Source organism: Scyliorhinus torazame, chromosome 5 (assembly GCF_047496885.1).
Source record: "Scyliorhinus torazame isolate Kashiwa2021f chromosome 5, sScyTor2.1, whole genome shotgun sequence".
In the NCBI taxonomy this organism is placed as follows: domain Eukaryota; kingdom Metazoa; phylum Chordata; class Chondrichthyes; order Carcharhiniformes; family Scyliorhinidae; genus Scyliorhinus; species Scyliorhinus torazame.
In genome coordinates this window covers 203,584,620-203,605,925 of record NC_092711.1, presented here as the reverse complement: position 1 = coordinate 203,605,925, position 21,306 = coordinate 203,584,620, and the positions used below count along the sequence as shown (strand labels likewise).

The 21,306-nt window shown below is 47.3% G+C and overlaps 1 protein-coding gene across 1 annotated transcript in view; it reads left to right on the top strand.

The window, feature by feature from the left end:
• Positions 1-20,108, top strand: part of LOC140420899 (interferon-gamma-inducible GTPase 10-like) — a 76,343-nt gene extending 56,235 nt beyond the window's left edge. Inside the window, exon 5 of the transcript XR_011946636.1 lies at positions 18,843-20,108. The gene's annotated coding sequence lies outside the window, so the exon portion shown is untranslated. The remainder of the gene's footprint in view (positions 1-18,842) is intronic.
• Positions 20,109-21,306: the final 1,198 nt, after the last annotated feature.

Below are 21,306 nucleotides of genomic sequence, written 5' to 3'. Positions count from 1 at the left end.
CATTCCCATGGTTGGCAGGACGGCATGATTTACCCCTTAATGTTTAATGGGTGACAAGCTCCCAATAAAATATAGTCTTTTATGTTCTGGAGTGATGTCAATATCTTAATTTAGAAATCAAAAGGAGATACAAAAGATTTAAGGATGAGAAATTTGGAAATGTTGTGACACTGTGATGTTCCTGCAGAGCCAGTCGCAATGAGTTGGATGGACAAATAACAAACCATCAGTAACTCAAAGTTAAGTTTTATGACTTTTTGCAAAGTTATAAAAAAAATAAACAGAGTCAAAACCAAACCCAATTTAATTCAATGAATGCTCTAATTTAAACCATGGTACTGAACCTAGGATTTATCGGGGAGATAGATACTTGTATCTCTCTCCTACCCCCCACCCGCCCGCCCTCATCCTGAACCCCTGAACCCTCCACACGAAAATTTGATCGGCAAACCGACTCCCGCGCAGTGATAATTAAGGGTGACCTTAATTGGATCAGAGAGGTACTTCCACTCCACAGTGTCACGTAGTCCTGCACTTGAGAGCTATTGGACAGTAGACACCTTTGCAGTTCCCAGCAGCACCAGGAGGGAGTAGTGGTCGCAGCTAAGACTTCGAGCAGTCTCGAGGAGGATGTGAAGATGGATCCCGGACTTCAGATTAGACCCAGGATTTTGGACAGGCAAAGCTGGGGGACTCCTACGAGTGCAGCGAGGGGGGTGGGTGTTGTCTGTAGCGGGGGCGGAGGGGGGGTGTGAACAGAAGGAGAATACCAAGTGGAAGTGGTGACCCCAGTCAGCACTGGGACCCCCAAAAGAAGTACCTCTCTTCTTTGATCGACAACTGCCCACACTGTCAAAGCTATGTATCCTCCTTACCCCAACAGTCAGAGAGATTGTGATTGAGAAGGTGGATTGAGGCCCTTAAGTGGCAGTTAAATGTCACATAATGAGCCTTAAAAGGTTGAAGGGTGGGCGGGCCGTCAAATCCTTACCACCCCTCCCTTCCCCCCATTCCCCCATAATGCGGAGGACAAGTCAGGGGTAGACAGTAAGAGGCAGGCTAGCAACCCACTTTCGGCACCTCCCCACATTCAACTATATGCAGGGGGTGGGTGAACTAGAACATACAGTGCAGAAGGAGGCCATTAGGCCCATCGAGTCTGCACCGATCCACTTAAGCCCTCACTTCCACCCTATCCCCGTAATCCAATAACCCCTCTTAACCTTTTAGTCACTCAGGGCAATTTATCATGGCCAATCCACCTAACCTGCATGTCTTTTGGACTGTGGGAGGAAACCGGAGCAACCGGAGGAAACCCACGCAGACATGGGGAGAACATGCAGACTCCGCACAGACAGTGACCTAGCGAGGAATCGAACCTGGGACCCTGGCGCTGTGATATGGTAGTATGCACAGGAAACATGTGTGATGTGATTCCACAATGGGGAGGTTTCCCATTGGCGAAATCCACCTCCAGCTGACAATGCTACACCTACAAGAAGTAGACCGATTTTTATAGATCTGGGCCTATAAAAGAACCTCCTGAATTCCCGAATTGAGCAGCACACTGCACAATCCTGAGTGCACTAATAGATAATTAGTCAGGCTCGTCAAGCTGGAAGCAAGGACCCATTTTGTGCAACAAAAAAGTGAATATGTCCAAGCCTTGTGTCTTTTTGAATTAGCCAGATGGCTTGGGATGGCTGGACCTCCCCGTTTCTTTCTCCATGGCAAAACCTTGGCCAATGAGAGTCAATTCTCCAACCAATTAACACCCTTCTCTCCCGCAGTATAAATTGCTGTGCGATTCGTTAAAGTTTGTTATTCTTGTAGTATTTGTCCTGATGAATGCACAATGAAAAGCTTCAACAGGATGTCCCTCTTTCCAGAAATATTTAAATGGTTGTGAAGTGTTTTGGGGCATCACGGCATAATGAAAGGTGCCATATATGTGTGAATATTTCTTTTTTTTTAAACTTGCTTCCTATTCATAATAACAGGCACGAACGTATCAGCAACTCGGCAAACCTCTCAAAATATAAAACCTTTCCTTGCTAAAACGATTTGTTTGAGTTTGAGACTGCAGCGTTGCTGCTTTTCGTTTCACAAAGGAAGAGAAGACCCATATTTCATGGCCTTTTAGCTGATAGACTGAAGATGCATCTTGCCAAGTAAGTACAGCAGGGTCGATAACAGCTTGCTGCACCATACCCATTATCTGGCTTTGTATTTTGATCCATGTACTTTGCCTCCTCTATGCTGGGAGGCTGCTTTCTGTTCTATTGTCAAGTTGTGGTTTTATATTAACGCACAAGCTCCAGAAACAACTCGACCGGCTTTACTTTTCAGCACTAATGGAGGATGTGGCTTATCCTTAATATAGAAGAAGGCTGATAAATATAGGACGTGCAACTTCCTCTGTTTCACTTATCTCGAGTGCGAGTTTGAATTTAGCAGTTTTGAACCCTTATTTTTCAGGCTATCTGTTTCTGCCTCTTCATGATACGCCCACGCCATGCACCAACCACTGACTGAAATAAAAACAGCTACATAAACCACGACATGTTGCTGGAAAGTGGACAAATGTGCTTGTTGGATGGTGTACTCGGCCGTCTGCTTATTGCCACGCTCACAGGCTCACAGTCATTGGTTGGCACAACCACACACAATGGGTTGTTGAACTGGCATGGCACAGCACATAGCAATGCAAGGTGGATTTGTGCTTGACTTGTAGCTAGCCTGCCTGGGTCGGGCTTTCTTTGTAGGTACGAGGATGTATCGGGGTGGAGACACGGGGAATGCCTATTCTCTGGGCCCTCTTTTACCATTGTGAAAGGGGGTGGGTTTTGAATGCCTTCAGAGTTGGGAAGCTGCCAATAGCCTGGCACAGTAAGCAGTCTGACAACACCAGGTTAAAGTTCAACAGGTTTGTTTCGAATCACTACCTTTGGGAGCACAGCTCCTTCCTCAGGTGAATGGCCTGGGAGGAAGAGGGAGCATTAATTGTGGGGAAACAAAACAGACTAGCTTGAGTGCATTGTGAACTTGTGTGGGCAAATGTATGTATTAAAACACATGAGAACATATGTGTTAAAGTATGTTGAGTACCTGTGAACATGTTTGAATTAACCATGTGCATGTGAATGTGTATGTGATCATACACATTGCAAGGGATACCTGGGGCTGGTTTAGCACAGTGGGCTAAACAGCTGGCTTTAATGCAGAACAGTGCCAGCAGTGCGGGTTCAATTCCCGCACCAGCCTCCCCGAACAGGCGCCGGAATGTGGCGACTAGGGGCTTTTCACAGTAACTTCATTGAAGCCTACTTGTGACAATAAGCAATTTTAATAATTATTATTATTATTGCAAATGAAAAATACTTGCAGGCGATTTACCATGAAGGAGCACATAGGTGAGGGAGCAGGCGAGGGGTTAAAAGCCAGCGAACTTGACAATGCAGCAGGAAGCCAGATCAAACACATTGGTTGGTCTGTCTATGCATAACCCTGGTCATTAAACTGCTTCCTGTGCTGTGTAAAGGAGCACAGCACAATGCTCCAAATGCTAATGTGGCAACTTTCAATTATGTATTCTTGGTCTCTGCTCTTTCCAAGGACCTGTGCAGACTTGATGGGCTGAATGGCCTCCTTCTGCACTGTAAATTCTGTCCTGCAGGTTTATTCCTCCCACTGTTGAGTGCATAGTATCTCTCTCTGACTCCTCTTCCCCCGCAGCAGCACATCTAGGTACTGATCACTGTACTGGGGAACAGTCTTTGCCCATCTTTCTGCTAGCCCCTCACTTCCCCTCTTGAACACCAACATCCTCCAATTGCTCTTTGGATCGTCCCTTTAACTACCAGAGTTTGGATCATGCGCATTTCCTAAGCAAAGGCATTGGCTGACAGCAGCTGTTATGTTGCATTTGCAAAGGACACAGGCTGTTCTTTATGGATTTTCCAGTTGCTTCTGCCCTGTGACCAGAAATTCCCTCCTGAGTTTAACGAACATTTAAATGGTCCGTCAAATGTTCTGTCTTGCCCGTGTCAATTCCTGTGGTGGATGGGACCGGAATATTTAACCTATAGAATCTACAGAGCTCACAGACAAAGATCACATGATGCAGCTCTTGGATGAAAAGCTACTGGATTTTATATAGTCAGAGAGAGACTTCCATAGGGGCAAAACTCGTACCCCCTTCTTCCTTTCTTCTGGAAATTCTCTCATCAGTTTATGATTGACAAAGCACAACAGAAGATCTCATTGCTGCAAATTGAGAGTTCTAAGAGGAGAATTCCAAATACACACCATAGACTCCAATGAGAAACCTTAAGAACCAGCAGCTACTGTGCAGCCTTCAGCTGAAAAGAAGTATCTGGGCACTCGATGAATACTTTTTTTCTGACTTTACTTGTTACTTAACAAACTTAATATGTGGTACTCTGAAGACTAAACAATTTTTTCTCTCAGTACCCTTCATTGTTGAGAACAAACGGCTTCTCCTGTAAGAGAAGAAAACATTGCCTCTCTTTGGTAAACATGAAACCTGCAATGTAACCAGAGAAGACTGGGCCCAATACATCCAGTGCATGTGTTATTTCTTCAGTGCTCATAATTCTGAGGGAGATAAAAAAGCAGAAAGTGATTGTATTGACAGCATTCAAGGACCTGATGTTCAGCGTGATAAAAAGTCTGACCTTTCCAGATGCCCATGACTCGAAGACATTTAATAAGTTATTAGACATGTTAAAAATCACTATGATTCAAAGTCCTCTGTTAAACTTCAGAGATACTGCTTTAACACAGCGGGGAGCACCCCAGGGAAGCCTGTCAACAAATATTGGGCCAGATTACAAAAATTGGCTGAACATTGTGAATTTGGATCTTCCCTGAAAACAATATTGTGCAACAGGCTAGTATGCAGAATAAAAGCTAGACAACCCCCAAAAACATTATTGGCAGAACCCAACCTGGACTTTTAAAATAGCCATCAAAATGGCTCTATCACTGCAAAATGCAGAAAAAGGGGCACGGAAACTGTAAGAGGCATCAGCCAGCAATGTCCTCCAGTTAAGGAGAGAGGTCTCAAGTAACAATGACCATTTTTCAACTGAGGGTGCTTGTGCAGGTAAGATGTTATCTAGTCCATTACAAAATCAGAGCTCAACTTGCAGTCAAGGAAATGCAATGATGGCCCCAAGGGTGCTGGAAAACATGTTCCAGAAGGGTGCAGATGGCAGGCGATGGATTATTGTAAGCACTGCCAGAGGGCACAGAACAAAAAGAACAAAGAACAAAGAAAAGTACAGCACAGGAACAGGCCCTTCGGCCCTCCAAGCCCATGCTGACCATGCTGCCCGTCTAAACTAAAATCTTCTACATTTTCTGGGTCCATATCCCTCTATTCCCATCCTATTCATGTATTTGTCCAGATGCCCCTTAAATGTCATATCGTCCCTGCTTCCACCACCTCTTCCGGCAGCGAGTTCCAGGCACCCACTACCCTCTGTGTAAAAAACGTGCCTCGTACATCTCCTCTAAACCTTGCCCCTCGCACCTTAAACCTATGCCTCCTAGTAATTGACCCCTCTATCCTGGGGAAAAGCCTCTGAGTATCCACTGTCCATGTCCCTCATAATTTTGTAGAGCTCTATCAGGTCGCCCCTCAACCTCCGTCATTCCAGTGAGAACAAACCGAGTTTATTCAACAGTTCCTCATAACTAATGCCCTCCATACCAGGCAACATCCTGGTAAATCTCTTCTGCACCCTCTCTAAAGCCTCCACATCCTTCTGGTAGTGTGGTGACCAGAATTGAACACTATACTCCAAGTGTGGCCTAACTAAGGTTCTAAACAGCTGCAACATGACTTGCCAATTCTTATACTCAATGCCCCGGCCAATGAAGGCAAGCATTCTTGACTACCTTCTCCACATGTGTTGCCCCTTTCAATGACCTGTGGACCTGTACACCTCGATCTCTCTGACTTTCAATACTCTTGAGGGTTCTACCATCAAGACAAAGTTATAGGAGTAGACAAAACGCGTGCTGTTCGGGGAAGAAGTCAAGGCCAATCCTGGCTTGCACCATGCATGTATACCCACCACCATAAACGGGGACAATGCAGCTGAACCACATCATAACAACCATGGTTACCTAATAATATTGGAAATGCTGGTAAACAGTCATCCATTGAAAATGGAGATGGACACAGGAGCTTCGGTCTCCATTATCGGGGACCAGACATATGATCACCTCCAAACTGGTATTCAAGTCTTGAGCTTTGGAGACATGAAGGCCAGACTAGCCATGTACACAGGGAACCATTACGAATAAAGGACACCACAATGACCCCAGCGATTTAGAGGCAGCAATCAGCCCAACTCCCACTCATCATTGTGTGGGGCCAAGGACAAGAATAATGGGGAGAGATTGAATCCAGCGGATCAGACTGAACTAGTTGGAAATCTTCAGACTGGGGGTGGGAGGACTGCATGTCAGCAGCAAATACATTGAGGTTTTCCGGGAAGGACTTGGGAAATTAAAATGAGCCAAAGCTAAGAATTATGTCGACCATGATGCTATGCTCTATATTTGAGAGCGAGACCGATTCCATACTCCTATTGCAAAAGGTGGAGACTGAACTTGGGCACCTGGAATATCTAGGCATAATAAGGCCCATATAGTTCTCAGAATGGGCTGCCACTGTCGTCCCTGTCCTTAAGCTGGACAAATCAGTACCGTCACTGTGGATATTATAAGCTAATGGTCAGTCGGGTTTCCAAACTAGACAGGCACACCATGCCTCGAGTTGTATGCCAAGACCTGTATGCCAAGTTAGCAGATGACGAGAAGTTCACGAAGTTGAATACGAGCTACAACTATCTTCAACTTTAATTAGATGAACCTTCCCAGAACTATGTTACAATCAACATAAACAAGGGCCTATATGAGTACATGAAAGAGAAAATGCTGGCAAAGCTCAGCAGGTCTGGCAGCATCTGTAGGGAAAGAAAGGAGCTAACATTTCGAGTCCGATGACTCTTTGACAAAGAGTCATCGGACTCAAAACGTTAGCTCCTTTTTCTCCCTACAGACGCTGCCAGACCTGTTGAGATTTTCCAGCATTTTCTCTTTCGTTTCAGATTCCAGCATCTGTTTTTATCCTATATGAGGACACTTACTTGCCCTTCAGGGTCTCATCAGCGGAAACCATATTTCCATGGATTATGGTGAATATACTCCTAGAGTCACCCAAAGTGGCGGTGAACTTGGATGACATCTTGTTCACAGGGACACCAGAACGAGAGCACCTGGTAAACCTTCAAGAAGTCTTGCGGAGATTCCCGAGAACTGCAGGACACCTGAAGAGGGAAAAATGTGTTTTTCAAACAAATGAAGTGACCTACTTGGGCTATCGGATGGATAAAAGAGGTTTACATCTGGTAAAAGACAAGGTGAAGGCCATCAACAAAACACCAACTCCAAGAAACACCACAGAGTTAAAATCTTTTGTGTGATTAGTAAATTATTCCTGGCGATTAATCCCGAATTTGGCTTCCTTACTGAGCCATTTGCATACCCTACTACGAAAGTACCAAAAATGGCCTTGAGAGGAACCACAGATGGGGACTTTAATAAAGTGAAACAACAACTGCTGTCATCCAACCTGTTGGCCCATTTTGACCCGAAGAAGGAACTCAAGTTGACATGCGATGCTTCCGCTTACTGGGTTGGGACGGTACATTCACACCGCTGTAAAGATGGAAAGGAAAGGCCCATCACCTGTGCACCCAGTATCCATTCAAATGCCAAGCAGAAGTATTTTCAAATGAGAACGAGGCCTTGGCGCTCATGATTAGTGTAAAAAGGTTCCACCAACACATCTACAATAGGCATTTCATGACAGTAACCAATCAGAAGGGCTTATTGGGACTTTTTAAAGAGGATAAGCTGATTTCTCCTTTTGCCACCGCTCAGAAGCAGCCTATGAATACCTTTTAAAGCAATACCTGGGAACCTGGATAGCTAACACCGATGTGTTGAATCAGGCGGCATGGTAGCACAGTGGTTAGCACATTTGCTTCATAGCTCCAGAGTCCCAGGTTTGATTCCCGGCTTGAGTCACTGTCTGTGCGAAGTCTGTATGTTCTCCCTGTTACAGCGTGGGTTTCTTCCGAGTGCTTCGGTTGCTTCCCGCAGTCCAAAGATGTGCAGGTTAGGTGGATTGGCCATGATAAATTACCCTTAGTGTCCAAGAAGGTTGGATGGGGTTGCTGGGTTACGGGGATAGGGTGGAGGTGTGGGCTTAGGTACAGTGTCCATTCCAAGGGCCGGTGCAGACTCGTAGGGCCAAATGGCCTCCTTCTGCACTGTAAATTATATGATATGATACGTCACATGAATCGCCACCTGCTGCCTGCAAGCCCAGTTCCATTACCAGCACTTAAAGAGACTTTGCCTGTTTCCGCAAGGCACATTAAGGCCTAGATGCAAAAAAAATCCAACTCTGTCTGAACTAAAGTACATGATCCTGGATGGTGGAATCTGGGGACAAGCTTCAGAAGAAATAAAATTCTATCTGACGAAGAAAGATGAGCTCAGTATTGAGGACGGTATAATTCTCTGGGGGTCCTGAATTGTTGTCCCTCGGCCAGAGCGGGGTCGGATGCTTATGAAACTACATTATGACCATCCTGGAGTATTGAAAATAAAAATGCTCACCAGGAACTACATCTGGTGTCCCGGCCTCGTCTCAGGCATCACGGCCGGGATTCTTCGACGCCGGCGCGCCATCAGGGGCCGTTGAAAGCGGCCCCCACGGCGATTCTCCGCGCTCGATGGGCCGAGTGCCCGCCGACGTGGGTTACGTATGGTCCTACCCGGCGGGACCTCGGAGTTCTGGCTGCGGGGCCCGTCATGGTGGCAGGGGCAGGGGGATCCGACTCCGGGGGGAGGTGGGGGGGGGGGCCTCCACGATGGCCAGGCCCGCGATCGGGGCCTACTGATCGGCGGGCGGGCTAATTCCGGGGGGGGCGGGGTGGGGGGGCTATGTTCCTCCATGCCGGGCCTCTGTAGGGCTTCGCCATATTGCCTGGGGGCTGGCGCGGAGACGGCAACCCACGCACATTCGCGGATCCGCGCCGGCCACAGCGTGCATGCGTGGACCCGCGCCGGCCGTGTGGCACCGGCCTTCGAGCGCACAGCACTCCGGCGCCGTACTAGCCCTGTAGGAAGGGGTGAATGCCTGGGCTGGAGGCCCGTTGACACTAGCGTCGCCGCGCTGGTTTTGACGCCGGCGTCAACACTTGGCCAGAATTTTGGAGAAACCCGGCCCCACGGATTAGGTGAGCTGATGTGATCTATGCCAGGAAAATCAAAAAAGAATCCGCATCATTAACTTTTCGGCGCTCTCTCTGGAGACAAAGGTCCACAATTCGGTTCACGCCATCAGATCTGGTCCCACCCTCAATTGACCTCAGACTGATTGCAGCGGGGTACTGAGGGAGAAACGGACTTAAGGGGGAGGTATGTTATGATGGCCGCGAAAGACATAGGGGACTATCAATAGATCTCCCCGTGGACTCCATGGAGAATGAACTTCCCTATTGAGTGGGCGGGAGCTCGCCCAATGGGAAGTGAGCAACAGGAGTTTAAAACCTGCTGCTTCAACCCGGGCCAGTATTCTGCAGGCCCAGGCTTGGGATATAAACCGCGGTTGCGGCCTTTTCCATTATGTAAATAAAAGGGTTTGGTGCCGGAAGAATGGTCTTGGCAAGATTATTGCAGTCATATTTCTACAGTTTAAACCTTTTATTAATAATTTCTGCTCCTTTACCTGAGAGAGGTTTAACAATAAAACAAACTCTTCACTTGTTAGTTTAAGGAACCTGGCTGGCTTATATTTTGCACCAAGCTATACACAGTCAAATATATATATAATATATATTTATACCTGTACATATAAATATTTATATGTTATATATGTATATAGTAAATTGGCAACATCACCTCCCTTTTAAATTCAAACTCTTTCAAAACCAACTCAGGAATGGGTCAAAGAGACAAGTCAGTTCACCCCTGTTGACCTGGTAGTAATAAGTGTAAGTATTAGGCTTAAGTTCTAATCTTCACCACCTACTTATTTGAATTAGAACCTGTATGACTCAAAGAAAATATCTGATTAAAAGCCGATGCCCAAATTGACAACCTGCCTGGAGCGCAGAGGAATTCAAAAGACTAGCAGGGAACTACTGAATACATAAACAATACCAAGTCTCTACTGTTTTATGTAAATCTACTGCCAGAGAGATATTTGTAATAGCCCATGTCTAAAAATAGCAACACTCAAAGCTTTGGCACATGGCATGCTTTCTTATGGCTGTGGGCCATTGTAAATAGAAAAGGAGAAAGAACTAATAGTGTTACAGCCGCTGTCATAACATCAGGACATCCCAAAGCACTTTACAGTAAATGAAGTACCTTTGAAGTGTAGTCAGGATTGTAATGCAGCAACTGATTAGCACGCAGAAAGGTTCCAAGAACAGAAGTGAACAAGTGAAAGGAGCAAGCAGGAGAGTGCTAACCCCGGGGGCAGCACGGTGGCGCAGTGGGTTAGCACTGCGGCCTCACGACGTCGAGGTCCTAGATTCGATCCCGGCTCTGGGTCACTGTCCGTGTGGAGTTTGCACATTCTGCCCATGGACTTCGTATGGGTTTCGCCCCCACAACTCAAAATGTGCAAGCTAGGTGGATTGGCCATGCTAAATTGCCCCTTAATTGCACAAAATGTATTGGGTACTCTAATTTTTTTTTTAAAAGAACACTAACCTCCAGCATGCTGTGTTAACGTTATTGCAATTTTGCAGCTGTGTTTTGAGGTTTTTCCCTGCCTGTTTGATGCTCTATCCATACTAAGGAAAATTCAACCTTCTTGTTAAGCACATCCATCTCATTGAGGAGGCTTGAGTTCCATGCACATCCAACAACCTGCTCTGAAAACTCTGCCCTCATTTTGGCAGCTGTGAGAAATTGCGTCACAACAGTTGAGACTAACCACAACATTCGAGGCAATGACATTGTGGTATTGTTGATTACCTCCTGATCCAGAGTTCCAGGGGCAATGCTCTGGTGGCCCGGGCTCGAATCCCACCGTGGCAGAGGATGGAATTTGAATTCAATTAAAAACGAAATCTGGAATTAGAAGTCTAATGATGACCACCAAACCATTGACAATTGTCGGGGAACCCATCTGAGCACAATGTCCTTTAGTGAAGGAAATCTGTCATTCTTACCTGGTCGAGCCTACATGTTTCTCCAGACCCACAGCAATGTGATTGGCTCTTAAATGCTCTCGGGGAAGGGGAATAAATGCTGGTTTAGTCAGCGATGCCCACATTCCATGAACAAACGAAATAACTCACAACAAAAGTCATTTTTATAATCTCCCAGTGTTAACGGATTGTTTAAAAAATTCAATTTTGAATTTTATGGGGCCAATAATATCCCCCCCCACCCCCGCCCACCCAGGCTAAAACTTTGTTTTTTTTCCTTAATTCTTTCATGGGATCTGGGCATTGCTAGCCTGGCCAGCATTTATAGCTCATTCCCAATTGTCCTTGAACTGAGTGGCTTGCTAGACCATTTCAGAGGATATTCGAAGAGTCAGCCACATTGCTCTGGGTGTGGCGTCATATGTAGGCCAGACCAGGTAAGGACAGCAGATTTCCTTCCCTAAAGGATATTTGTGAACCAGATGGGGTTTTATGGGTTGTGAGCCTGCCCACAATACTGCTGCCCCAGAGCAATTTAAGGCTGGGAGCAGGGTTCCCATCTTCAAACCCGGCGGCACGGGGAGTATAAAACCCAGCCCCAGGATCCAGACCCATATCTTTTTCTCTGTCAAAAATGAATCAATTCTTCCTTGGGCTATATTGTACCTGTGTGCCATGCTTCATCAAAATCCAATCACAACTTTCTGAGATATAATGGCTGGGATGTGCTGCTCCCATCGTTCTTGGGCAGGTTTGGCGGGAAGCTCAAATAGCATTGTATGTTGACGGAAAAGCTTGCTGCAATCGGCCCCTCACCATGTCGATGGCGGGTCATATTACCCGCCATATACTGGCAGGAACCTCATTTCAATACATTTGCATCTCATTAATGGGCCTCCCCGCAGGAATCAAAACTCCACCCCCCACCCAAAAATCTATCCACGGTGACGTGATGTCACGGAGGCATGAATCACAACTACTTTCAAAAGAGGTACACCTGGTGAGCTGACCTCCAGTTCAATGTGGCACCATTTTGTCAGAGGGGTGAGAGGACACTGGGGTAGGCTTCAGGGGTGCTGGGGTTGGAGTGATGGATATCTAGGAAGGCCTCGCCAGTACCAATGAAGGAGACGCAGGTACTGGGGAAGTGCTCGGGGGTACCTGGAAGGCTCATTACTGCCAAGGGAAAGTCCAATGGTTAAACCTGTCAGTAATGACCATTTAGTTGCAGCTGAGATCATTCAACTACAACTCAATTAAATGTAGTGTGACTGCTCACCCAATTATGCCCACTAAATTAGCACTGATGTGTATCAGTGCCACTGATTTGTACTCAGCTTGGCACGCTGACCTCCATACTTAGAGACTACTGTGGTCTCCCTAAAACATTGTCTGACTGGGCAAGCATATTCATCCCCGTTGACAGTTAGCAAGGACACATCAGCTGAGGCGAGCACGCCGACACATAAGATGGGTGTTGAGGTGCGTATTGACAGATGCCTCCCATTGACTGAGCTTGGGATAATGCAAGCACCTGAGATGCGAGCTCAGGATGCAATAGAGACACCAAAGCTATAGCCTTTTGGGGCAAGGGCGGTGTGGGGTTTTGCCATTCAGGGAGTGACTGAAAGACTGGTTATCAGTGTGGAGGGCAGCACATGAGTGACTGGCCGCCAGGATGCAGCTCCAGAAGGTGAATGGACAAGGAGTGAACCGTAGGAGACAAATGCTAACCATTAAGTCTCTCTTTAATTTTGCAGTGATTTGAGCGAGGGAGAGATGGAGCCTGTGGAACTGGCTTCATTCTTCTGACACATAGAGAGGAGAGAATATGTCAATGAAGGTGCAAAACCCTGAGGAAGGAGGCATGGCAGGGCCTGCTCTAAGAGCACAGGAGGTACCACAGAGAGGAGTCGCTCTGGAGGGCGGGATCTTCCTTGACCCAGGATGTACAGATAGTGCCTGACAGTTCTGCAGATGAGTAAGAACCAGTGTCAGGGAAGACTTCACCTCCATCAGAACTTTGGACACCTTAATACTTAGGCGGTGTCTCTTTCTCATCATCTGGACACCTCAGGGTTCTGTACCAAACAGTGTTGTAAAAGTGTTACCGAAACGAGAGTCAGTATCTGAATCATCACCATCTCCCAGCTGCCAGACTCGTGTCAGCTGTTTCTGTGCCTTGGCCACGTGGGCCGTCGGATGGTCCGAATCGTCGTGCCTTACCAGTCTGCAAGAGTTGTCGCGGTGCCAAAGAAGGGCTTGTTTGTCGTGAGGCGTAGGGGCGGTGGGAGTGGAGGGCAGGTTACTGTGGTCGGGCGGTGGCTGTGGCGGTGGCTGGGGGAGGGCATATAGGGGGTCAAAGATATCTAAGTCGTGCTTCCGGGGGCTGGGGTGACTGGGAGCAAAGAGATCGCGCCAGTGTTCAGAGGTAGTAATCAAATCTGGGTGACTCTCGCTGTCGTCGGAGTCAAGTTCAAGGTGAAAGTCCGTCCCTGTGGACGGAGACACGTTCGGGTCTGTGGGCGTGGACTAGGGATAAATGCCAGCATGGCTGGGGGAGGGTTGGCATAGGGGTCGGACTAGGTTGTCGATAGGCAGGGCGTAATCGTCTCCTATGGCCGGAGTGATGTGGTGGGAGTGGCTACATTGTGATCCGTAGACTTTGAGTTGGTTGATGTGGAACCAACCAATTTTACCGTTGGGGTACGTTATCTTGTACAAGGAGGGGCTCACTTTGTCAGAAATGGAGTAGGGTTCTGCAAATTTGGGGGAGAAGGAAGATCTGGGGTTGTAAAGTGTAACCATTACTTGCTGACCGACTGTGTACTCTACAGGGTGGACGGTTTTGGCAAAGCAGGCTTTACTCTGCTTCTTTCTAGCGCCTAATCGGACAGCTGCAGCGAGTTGTGCTGCTTTAATGTTATCTGTAACCTGTTGGACTGCTTTTTTGTGGGTGAGGGTGGTTACTGTAGGGCTTGGCAGATCGAGGCGTAATAAATATTCAATACCCTTCATGGGCCGTCCAGCCATGAGAGTGTGGGGGGTGAAACCTGTTGAACTGGAAACAGTGGTCCGAATAAACATGAGAGCAAATGGGAGGACTGTCTCCCACGTGGTATTGTTCTGTTGCACCATCTTCCTAATGGTCGCTTTTAAAGTTCGATTAATTCTCTCGGCAGTGCAACTGGATTGGGGGTGATGTGCTATGTGGAATTTCTGCCTGATCCCAAAAATTGTTAAAACATTTTGCATGACTCTGCCGGTGAAGTGGGAACCTTGGTCTGACTCAATGCTGCGGGGGAGACCCCAGCGTGTAAATATCTAATGGGTCAAAATCTTAGCGGTGGCCTTTGCTGTGTTTGTCCGTGAGGGAAATGCTCCAATCCATTTAGTAAAGGTGTCGATTACAACCAGCACGTACTTGAATCTGTTTCTGCAAGAGGGAAGGGGGCCAATGTAATCAATTTGCAAATTTGTCCAAGGGCCATTCACAGGTCGGGTGTGATGTACTTGTCCTTTCTTTGAGTAACGTTCGGGATTGTTCTGAGCACAGGTAAGGCAATTCTTGACATAATGGGTTACATCGCTTTTTAAATCAGGCCACCAACACAAAGGTCTTAAATGAGCAATGGTATTGTCTATCCCCTGATGTCCGTGTCCATCATGAAATTGGTAAATGAGCTGGTTTCTGTCCTGGGTGGGGACCACATAAATTCCGTTTTTTAAAACGATGCCGTCCTGTACAGTCAGTTCGTCCTTCCATTTATCGTAGGGGGCTGAGAGGTTGTCGTCTAAAACCTATTTGAGGTTGTCGTCTGCATTTTGGGCTTGGGATAGATCCTCAATATTTGTCTGGGAAACCTGGACTGAGTGTATCGGTTTGCTTTCGGGTGGCTGCCAGAAGTGACCAACGCGTGATCCTGCTTTGGCTATGGCGTCTGCCTTTACATTACCGGGTGGGGAGGAGCGATGATGGCTTCTTACTTTAATGATACCATATGTGCGATCTGAGGCTGTCTTGAGAATGTGCTTTAACAACGGGGAAGAGGGTAAGGGTTTTCCATCAGCTGAAACAAAACCTCGAGATTCCCACAGGGGCAGGAATTCTGTTAAACTGTTGCACATATACAGGCTGTCTGAGTGTATGTCTGCGGGGGTTGGAAAAGCGTTGGGGTGCTGAATTACATAGGCTGTGGCTGCAAGTTCTGCTGCTTGTGAACCTAGGTGGCCAGGCAATTTTAATGAGATCTCTCCTAGTGGGCGTCACTGCGCGTCATCCACGTAAATTCCACAACCAGTAATTCTAACTCCATTTTCGATTGTGGAAGAACCGTCCACATAAATTTTTTAAGTATCCCCTGTGGTTTGGGAATTCTGTGTCTTACTGCCTGCCCGTGGGTGTAGTGACTTTGGGATAAAGGGTCCTGTGTGGTGTTGGGCTGCTATGTTCTGGCACTCATGTGGGGTCCCTGCATATTGGAGATTATCAGCCAGAGATGTGTGGATCTTGGTGCGTTTTACTGTAATGCCTTGTAATAGTAGTGTCCAGCGAGCTGCTCTGACTTGGTTGATTGAACCATCCTTTAATCTACCGTCTAGTAATAGTTGCGTGGGGGTGTGATCGGTCAAGATCGTGACTGGGTTGAGGCCTGTGATGTACGCAAAGTACTGTACTGCCCAAAAGACTGCGAGCAAGTGCCATTCACAGACTGAGAATCCTTGCTCTACGGGGTCTAATACTCTTGAGGCATAGGCTACGGGTCCTAGATGATCGTGTCGTTCATGCAGGAGTACTGCTGATAGGGATTGGTCGGTTCTATGGCATAGGGCAAGTCTGGGTCTGGAAGTTGTAAAGCGGGGGCTGTGCCTAGGGAGCGTTTTAAATCATCAATGGTGTCTGTGTGCTGTGGAAGCCATTCCCATGGGGCGTTCTTTTTAAGGAGCTCTGAGTGTGGGGCTGCTTTTGTGGCAAAACCATCTATATAATTTCTGCAATATCCGACCAAATCTAGGAATGACTGGAGTGCAGTGACATTTTGGGCAGGGGCAATTTAACGTTGGACTCGATCCGTTTTTGCTTAATTTCTCTCTTCCCGTGGGTGATGATGGTGGCTAAATAAAGAACCTTTTCCTTTACAATCTGGCCTTTTTGGGGTTTACCTTACATCCGATTGATTGCAGTAGGCCTAGTAATTCAGATAAGAGTGCGACGTGTTCGTCTTTTGTGTCCGTTTCCAAGAGCAGATCGTCTACATATTCAGGTCGGGAAAATTTAGAAAGTCCATTGGCCAATTGTCGGTGGAAAATGGAGGGGGAGTTATGGAATCCTTGTGGGAAGCATGTCCACGTGTACTGCTGCCTTGAAACGTAAATGCGAATTTAACTGGCAGGCCCTGTCTAACGGGATGGACCAAAAGCCATTGCTGATGTCCAGCATTGTGAAGTACTTTGCCTGTACTCCCTGTTTGAGCATGGTCGCGGGACTCATGGCAACAGTGGGAGCTGCTGAAGGGGTTAACTTCTTAAGTTCGCGATAGTCGCCCACGTGGGACACAGTCCTCCCATTTGCTCTCATGTTTATTCGGAACACTGTTTCCAGTTTCACCCCCCATGCTCTCATGACCGGATGGCCCATGAAGAGTATTGAATATTTATTAGGCCTCGATCTGCCAAGCCCTACAGTAACCACCCTCACCCACGAAAAGCAGTCCAGCAGGTTACAGATAACATTAAAGCAGCACAACTCGCTGCAGCTGTCCGATTAGGCGCTAGAAAGAAGCAGAGTAAAGCCTTCTTTGACAAAACCGTCCACCACGTAGAGTACAGTCGGTCAGCAAGCAATGGTTTCACTTTACATCCCCAGTTCTTCCCTCTCCCCTAAATTTTCAGAACCCTACTCCATTTCAGACAAAGTGAGCCCCTTCGTGTACAAGGTAACGTACCCCAATGGTAAAATTGGTTGGTTCCACATCAACCAACTCAAAGTCTACGGATCACAATGTAGCCACTCCCACCACATGACTCTGGCCATAGGAGACGATTACGCCCCGCCCATCGATAACCTAGTCCGACCCCTACGCCAACCCTCCCCCAGCCATGCCAGCATTTATCCCTAGTCTACACCCACAGACCCGAACGTGTCTCCGCCCACAGGTACGGACTTTCACCTTGAACTTGACTCCGACGACAGCGAGAGCCTCCCGGGTTTGATTACTACCCCTGAACACTGGCGCGATCTCTTTGCCACCAGCCACCCCAGCCCCCGGAAGCATGACTTAGATATCTTTGACCCCCTATATGCCCTCCCCCAGCCACCGCCACATCCACCGCCCGACCACAGTAACTTGCCCTCCACTCCCACCGCCCCTATGCCTCACGACAAACAAGCCCCTCTTTGGCACCGTGATAACTCTTGCAGACTAGTAAGGCAGGACAATTCGGACCATCCGAGGCCCACGCGGCCAAGGCTCAGAAATGGCAGCCACGAGTCTGACAACCGGGAGTTGGTGATGATTCAGATACTGACTCTCGTTTCAGTAACGCTTTTACAACACTGTTTGGTACAGAACCCTAAGGTATCCAGATGATGAGAAAGAGACACCGCCTAAGTATTAAGGTGTCCAAAGTTCTGATGGAGCCTGCCCGCCTTTTTCCTTCTTTTTCTACTACATGGTTTTAATTCCTGTCGCCCGACACAAAATTACTCTTCTGATTCGAGGGTACGATACCCAATGTCACTTAAAGGCACACGTTTGTTGGGAAACAGATCACTGTTCTCCCAGTCTTTATGACAAGTTTCCACATGACTACAAACTCTTTCCATGCCCCCAGGTCACCCAGGTTGGGAGTAACGGCACTGATCCCCACCCTACCTGAGGACCCCAAATTCATTTGGTCAGCTGAGCTCGGGTAATGGAGTAACGGCGCTAATCCCCGCCCTACCCGGGGATTCCACCCATTCTTTTCCCGCAGCGGCCCACACACACCTCATGTTCCCTTCACTTCATATGCTCTGGAATAGTTCTCTACGCTCTGCGTTGCCTTTGGCAGGCCTTAGTTTCACCTTCTCATCTCTCTTTGGTTGTGGTATAAAGGATCCATTTTGCCACGTTCCGTACGCTCACCCCTTCTTTCCTTTCCCTTCCGCAACCCCCTGGTTGCTCCCCACATGCTATTTATATGACACAATTGGTTGCTAATCACGACTGCTGTACACGCTGCTACACGCGAACTACCTCTGAGTCCTGGGATGAAACTCTATAAAACTGACCGCCCTGAAATTCGGCTGGTTAAGATAAGCCTCAACCACCACTGGCTGCAAGTAAAGAAAAGACTGGTCAAAGAAATTGTCTGACCACTCCCTGCATCGACCACAAGCTGCGAGAGTCTCTGTACTTTTTAAAAAAAATTTGCATTTCTTGTCTCTCCAAAATGGTCTTTCAAAAAAAATAATGAGGGAGTCACACATGGTGACAATCTTAACAGGTAATTGGAGTAAGGAGAGAAAGACTAATAAAACAAGATATTAACGAAAGATAATAACAGATACTATGCTTGCATCCCCAGGATTACACGGAAAATAGACAACACAGAATGAAGCACGGACTGCTGACATGCGTTTGGATCATCGCTGGACTTCTGCAACTACACGCAACAAACCTTTGTAACGAACACTACACCAACCCCGAACACTACCACACAACAGGCCACCACCAGCCCGGACACTGCACCACACATAAAGATAGAGATCGAAACCCCCACCTGGTGCGAAAACATTGCCAAATGGAACCCACTCCCTTTACTCAGAAAGCACAACTGCCAAGGTCAATGACCTCTAAGGACCCACCCAGCTACCAAGGCACCCGCCGCTTTATTGGCCGAAATCGAGGAGAGTGATCAGAGCCCTGTTGAACTATTGGGTCCAAGGTTAAGGACTGCCCGAAAGAACGCGAAATCCCAGGGGGATAAAAGAGAGCACAGACATGTGTTCTGTCTCTTTTGGATCTGGCCTGTGCCAACCCAATTGCAGCAGGAACAGCTAGTTAAGTTCAAGACAAACGATCGCTACCTGACGGATGAACCCAGCAATGACACAGCCAGTTTCTTTGAACCAGCCAAGCAAAATCCAGATAAAGGCCTTATCCATTTGCACCATGCCGGTCGTCCTGATGTTAAGTATGGGTTATTGTAGCTGATAGGTGTAGTTTAACTCGCAGTAGATATTGTGTTTGCATGTTGAGATAACCATTGTGTATGTAAATAAACCATCTTTTGAACTAATTAACTGGTTGTTTGGTCATTTGATCGATAGAAGGGAAGGCTAGTGGTTCACCAAGATAAATAGAAATACCCACAGTATCGGTGACGTTATTGGGACCGAAACAGAGCAACATTATTGGCATCTCCGATGGAAAAACACCAACAGGTGAGTGGGAGAAGTGAGGCGAGGAGGAGACAACCCTCATGGGAGATGAAGATGTGTGGGGGAGAACGAGTGATGGTGTCACTCGAGCTGGTAGTGAGTGTGATCCCCGTGGATGTGTGATGGGTTTGTGAGAGTGATGGGAGGAGTGACTCGCCCTGCCAGGACAGAGGAGACTATACACACTGGATGCCTGTGCTCCTCTGTGTTGGCGCTGACCACCGCTGCCACCACCTCCCATGCTGGGTTTGTGTCCCTGCATGCTGGTCTCCTCCCTGTGTGAGGATACAGAACATCACGTTGCACCTCCACTGCATCTACCAGTCTCACAAGAGAGGCATTGCAGAGCCGGGCGGCAGCCTTCCTGTGGATCAAGGAGAAGTGGCTGGTGAATGCTGAGACAGCCTGCAAATGTAACAACCCTATTAATGAACTGAGGTGATGGTGGGACAGGTGAATTATGGGGTGTCCCGTCACTGAGTGCTGCATGGACAGGGTGGACATGGAGCAGCTGTTCCCTTTAGTTGAAGGATCAGTTACGAGGGGTGTAAGTTGCAGCAACTCATCAGCGGAACAAAAATGAACTGGACAAAGTTGGAAAAGGACAGATTCCATTTGAAAAAGGCAAACTGCAGTACAGACCATGTCTGCAGGCAGACACCAGAATATACAAAACAAGCCGGGCCAAGTCATGACAGAACCAACAGGAAAATCATGCGGGAAGATTAAACGGCCCGAACTCACTCCAAGAGGGACAATTGCAATGCAAATCATTTGTTGCCCTGGCCAGATAAAATCATAATACCCTAATGGGAAACCGATTAAAGTTGTCTCCAGCAACTATTTTCAAGAGATCAGCAGCCTCCGGAGACATTATGAACTTTTGTTGGGACACTAATCATATCTATGCCATCCTGTCAGCAATCAAGAGGCTTTGGTCCTGGAACTTGCCTGTGGGAGGGGTCAGACCGCTCCATCCAGGTTTTTTTGCCCTTAAAAGTACTTGAAGCATGGACTGTTTTAACTCTCTCCTGTTTGGCGCACTCTTCATTTGCTGCGAGCAGACCACGAAGACCAAAGGAACACCAGGATCACGGCCCAGCAGCCACACGGACCAGCCAGTTTTGAGGAAGAGCCAGAAACATCCGTATCAGTTGGACTTTTCTTCCCGGGAACGGTGAGCACGGTCTCTCAGCTCACAGAAATCCCCAATTAGTGTAGATTGTTGAGGTTTGGGGTGGGTGAGTGGATATATATCTGTGGGCTTTCAAGTAAATTTGTATAAAAGTACGAATTTTTGTTATGCTGTTTAGTCTCTCGTTTTATACATAACATTTCATAACCGGTGTTTGTGTGTGTTACAGTCTGAGTTGTGGAGGACCTCTTGAATAAATTATTTAATTTTAAATCAACCTCAACCTTGATTTTATGGCTTTATGAAATGAAATGAAAATCGCTTATTGTCACAAGTAGGCTTCAAATAAAGTTACTGTGAAAAGCCCCTCGTCGCCACATTCCGCCACCTGTTCGGGGAGGCTGGTACGGGAATTGAACCGCGCTGCTGGCCTGCCTTGGTCTGCTTTAAAAGCCAGCTATTTAGCCCAGTGT